The sequence below is a fragment of the Mus musculus genome, chromosome 7 (genome assembly GCF_000001635.26).
Source record: "Mus musculus strain C57BL/6J chromosome 7, GRCm38.p6 C57BL/6J".
Classification (NCBI taxonomy): domain Eukaryota; kingdom Metazoa; phylum Chordata; class Mammalia; order Rodentia; family Muridae; genus Mus; species Mus musculus.
In genome coordinates this window covers 5,274,821-5,279,520 of record NC_000073.6, presented here as the reverse complement: position 1 = coordinate 5,279,520, position 4,700 = coordinate 5,274,821, and the positions used below count along the sequence as shown (strand labels likewise).

The following is a 4,700-nucleotide window of genomic DNA, read 5'->3' as shown; positions in this document are numbered from 1 at the left end:
ATCTGTCCTTGGGCAAGTGGGTCTTACAGGCTAACATTGTCTCCTCCCATAGGAGGAGGGTTCGAGGGCCAGCCTACATACCTGAGCTGGTTGGTGATATCCCGGTCAATGAGGCCCTATTTCAAAAATCAAAGTGGAGCACTCCTGAGGAATGACAGCTGAAGTTTGCCCCTGGATCCACACATTCACACATGCACACATCCACACACATGCACATGCCTCACACACAACACGCACAGATACAGGTGGTATAATTTCATTTGTTGTTTTGCTTTTTTGAGACAAGGTTTTTCTATGTATCCCTGGCTGTCCAAGAACTTGCTCTGTAGACCAGACTGGCCTTGACCTTACAGATCCAGAGTGTTGGGACTCATCCAAACACCTAATTCCTGACATGTCCCCAGTGTGTGTCTATTCTAAGGAAGAGTCACTTCTCCACACTCCTTACAAACAGCATTGATGTAACAAGGTTTCACACGAGGTAAATTAGTCTTCCCAATGGGACCTGTAAGTCTTAACTATGCCAGAACTCACAATAGCAAAATGCTAACTTCACTCATCCTTGGTGGATGGGATTTTGCTCCTGGAGTGTCGTAGAATTAAATAATCAGTAAGCAGAGTCGTGACGAGCATCGGACTCTGGATTTAGGTGAGAGACCTTTGTCTGTATGTCTCCTGTAGATTGCAACTCCCTATGGATGAGTCAAGTGAAGGTCCTGAGACAACAAGTCCTCAGGTATGCAAGCGCGAGGGAAGCAGCTGGAACCTCAGGGATCTCTTTAAGCAGTGGTGTAAATGCTTGGCGGGAGAGAGCTCACACGACATAGGAAGCCACTGAGACACTGTGGGTCCCCTTGGCACATCCACATCTCTCCACTTAACCTGCTCTGCTTGGACCACTTACCTGAATTGAATTGGGAGGAGAGAAAGAAGCCAGTTTCCCAGAGAGGGAAAAGCTCGAACTCTGTGGGCTCCTCACTTTCCTAGTCTCAGGTGTGTCTGTGAGTTTCGGTGAGTGTCGTACAGGAAAGAGGGTGAAACTCAGTCTGAGCTGTCATTCTTGTCAGCTATGTTGCTTTCCTGTCCTCTTTAGCTTGTTATCTCAGGCAATCTATCTTATTTTGTTTTTGTTTGTTTGCTTTCAGAAGACAAGCAATGTGTATGTGTGTGTGTATGTGTGTGCAAACATGCATGCATGCGCACTCGTGTTTGCATAGACTCTATTGGCAACAAAATAACATTATAATTAAACATCCATTAAAATAATGCACTTAGCACAGCCTGCCCTGAGGGAGGAACACTATTGTTAAAGAACTAGTCAGCTAAGGCAGCAACCTCTTGCTCTTCAGCATTCTGTGCCATCTGCTGGTCACATCGATGTCTGCTGTCGAGACCTGGCCAACTTTGCCTTCTTCAAAAAAGGCAACAGAAGGTAACCAGTTGTATGCTCTCCATTAGGAAGGCGACCTCTAGAGCACAAACCTTGACATTTTCCCTTTTAATGGAATTTAATAGAAGTTCAGGATATCCTTTGGGTAATTTACAATCAAAGGGCAAAAATCAAAAGTATTTCGATCATATCAAAACTGTTAGCTATGAGCCAGGCATGGTGGCACACACCTTTACTCCCAGCATTTGAGGGTCAGAGGCAAGTGGATCTGTGAGATTGAGGCCAGCCTGGTCTACAGAGGGAGTTCCAGGACAGCCAGAGCTACACAGAAATACCCTGCCTGGAAAAACTAAATCAAACCAAACCAAGCTAAATATCAAACACAAAAACAAAACGAAAATAAAAAACCCAACCCAACCCAAACAACAAAACACCTCCAAAACTGTTAGCTATGCCCAACTCCTTCCACTCCAAGAATATATCCTAACCATGTAAGAGAGCTAAAATGATGGTGGCAGCCAAGCCTGATGGTGGCAGACTAGATTGATGGTGCCAGACTACTTTATGGCTGTATCATTTTCCATTCATGTGTTGTTTTATACCTTCTTAAGAACACTAGACTCAGGGCTGGACAGATGGCTCAGCAGTTAAGAATGTGTACTGTTAGGAGTGAGAGACAAGTGCTCCCTTCAGCAGCACATATACTAAAATTGGAACAGTACAGAAAAGATTAGCATGGCCCCTGCGCAAGGATGACATGCAAATTGGTGAAGGGTTCCATATTTTTTAAGGTAAAATTTGCCCAGAGAACTCTCAATTCTGAATATCTATGCTCCAAATGCAAGGGCAGCCACATTCATTAAAAAAAACTTTAGTAAAGCTCAAAACACACATTGCAGTTCACACAATAATAGTGGGAGACTTCAACACACCACTTTCATCAATGGACAGATCGTGGAAACAGAAACTAAACAGGGACACAGTGAAACTAACAGAAGTTATGAAACAAATGGACCTGACAGATATCTACAGAACATTTTATCCTATAACAAAGGGATATACCTGCTTCTCAGCACCTCACGGGACCTTCTCCAAAATTGACCATATAATTGGTCACAAAACAGGCCTCAACAGATACAAAAATATTGAAATTGTCCCATGCATTCTATCAGATCACCATGGACTAAGGCTGATCTTCAATAACAACATAAATAATAGAAAGCCAACATTCACGTGGAAACTGAACAACATTCTACTCAATGATACCTAGTGCAAGGAAGGAATAAAGAAAGAAATTGAAGACTTTTTAGAGTTTAATGAAAATAAAGCCACAACATACCCAAACTTATGGGACACAATGAAAGCATTTCTAAGAGGAAAACTCATATGTCTGAGTGCCTCCAAAAAGAAAATAGAGAGAGCACACACAAGCAGCTTGACAACACACATAAAAGCTCTAGAACAAAAGGAAGCAAATTCACCCAAGAGGAGTAGACGACAGGAAATAGTCAAACTCAGGGGTGAAATCAACCAAGTGGAAACAAGAACTATTCAAAAAATCAACCAAACAAGGAGCTGGTTCTTTGAGAAAATCAACAAGATAGATAAACCGTTAGCCAGACTCACTAGAGGGCACAGGGACAGCATCCTAATTAATAAAATCAGAAATAAAAAGGGAGACATAATGCCAGATCCTGAAGAAATCCAAAACACCATCAGATCCTTCTACAAAAGGCTATACTCGAGCAGAGTCTTGCCCAACACCCGCAAGGGTCCACACAGGACTCCCCACGGGACCCTAAGACCTCTGGTAAGTGGATCACAGTGCCTGCCCCAATCCAATCGCGTGGAACTCGAGACTGTGGTACATAGGGAAGCAGGCTACCCGGGCCTGATCTGGGGCACAAGTCCCTTCCGCTCGACTCGAGACTCGAGCCCCGGGCTACCTTGCCAGCAGAGTCTTGCCCAACACCCGCAAGGGCCCACACGGGACTCCCCACGGGACCCTAAGACCTCTGGTGAGTGGACCACAGTGCCTGCCCCAATCCAATCGCGCGGAACTCGAGACTGCGGTACATAGGGAAGCAGGCTACCCGGGCCTGATCTGGGGCACAAGTCCCTTCCGCTCGACTCGAGACTCGAGCCCCGGGCTACCTTGCCAGTAGAGTCTTGCCCAACACCCGCAAGGGCCCACACGGGACTCCCCACGGGACCCTAAGACCTCTGGTGAGTGGACCACAGTGCCTGCCCCAATCCAATCACGCGGAACTTGAGACTGCGGTACATAGGGAAGCAGGATACCCGGGCCTGATCTGGGGCACAAGTCCCTTCCGCTCGACTCGTGACTCGAGCCCCGGGCTACCTTGCCAGCAGAGTCTTGCCCAACACCCGCAAGGGTCCACACAGGACTCCCCACGGGACCCTAAGACCTCTGGTGAGTGGATCACAGTGCCTGCCCCAATCCAATCGCGCGGAACTCGAGACTGCGGTACATAGGGAAGCAGGCTACCCGGGCCTGATCTGGGGCACAAGTCCCTTCCGCTCGACTCGAGACTCGAGCCCCGGGCTACCTTGCCAGCAGAGTCTTGCCCAACACCCGCAAGGGTCCACACGGGACTCCCCACGGGACCCTAAGACCTCTGGTGAGTGGATCACAGTGCCTGCCCCAATCCAATCGCGCGGAACTCGAGACTGCGGTACATAGGGAAGCAGGCTACCCGGGCCTGATCTGGGGCACAAGTCCCTTCCGCTCGACTCGAGACTCGAGCCCCGGGCTACCTTGCCAGCAGAGTCTTGCCCAACACCCGCAAGGGTCCACACGGGACTCCCCACGGGACCCTAAGACCTCTGGTGAGTGGATCACAGTGCCTGCCCCAATCCAATCGCGCGGAACTTGAGACTGCGGTACATAGGGAAGCAGGCTACCCGGGCCTGATCTGGGGCACAAGTCCCTTTCGCTCGACTCGAGACTCGAGCCCCAGGCTACCTTGACAGCAGAGTCTTGCCCAACACCCGCAAGGGCCCACACGGGACTCCCCACGGGACCCTAAGACCTCTGGTGAGTGGAACACAGCGCCTACCCCAATCCAATCGCGTGGAACTTGAGACTGCGGTACATAGGGAAGCAGGCTACCCGGGCTTGATCTGGGGCACAAACCCCTTCCACTCCACTCGAGCCCCGGCTACCTTGCCAGCTGAGTCGCCTGACACCCGCAAGGGCCCACACAGGATTCCACACGTGATCCTAAGACCTCTAGTGAGTGGAACACAACTTCTGCCAGGAGTCTGGTTCGAACACCAGATATCTGGG

The 4,700-nt window shown here is 49.0% G+C and overlaps 1 non-coding gene across 1 annotated transcript; it reads left to right on the top strand.

Moving 5' to 3' along the window:
- Positions 1–2,070: 2,070 nt before the first annotated feature.
- Gm23942 lies at positions 2,071–2,177 on the top strand. Its single transcript, XR_003947199.1, has one exon. It is a non-coding gene; the product is annotated as a U6 spliceosomal RNA (small nuclear RNA).
- Positions 2,178–4,700: the final 2,523 nt, after the last annotated feature.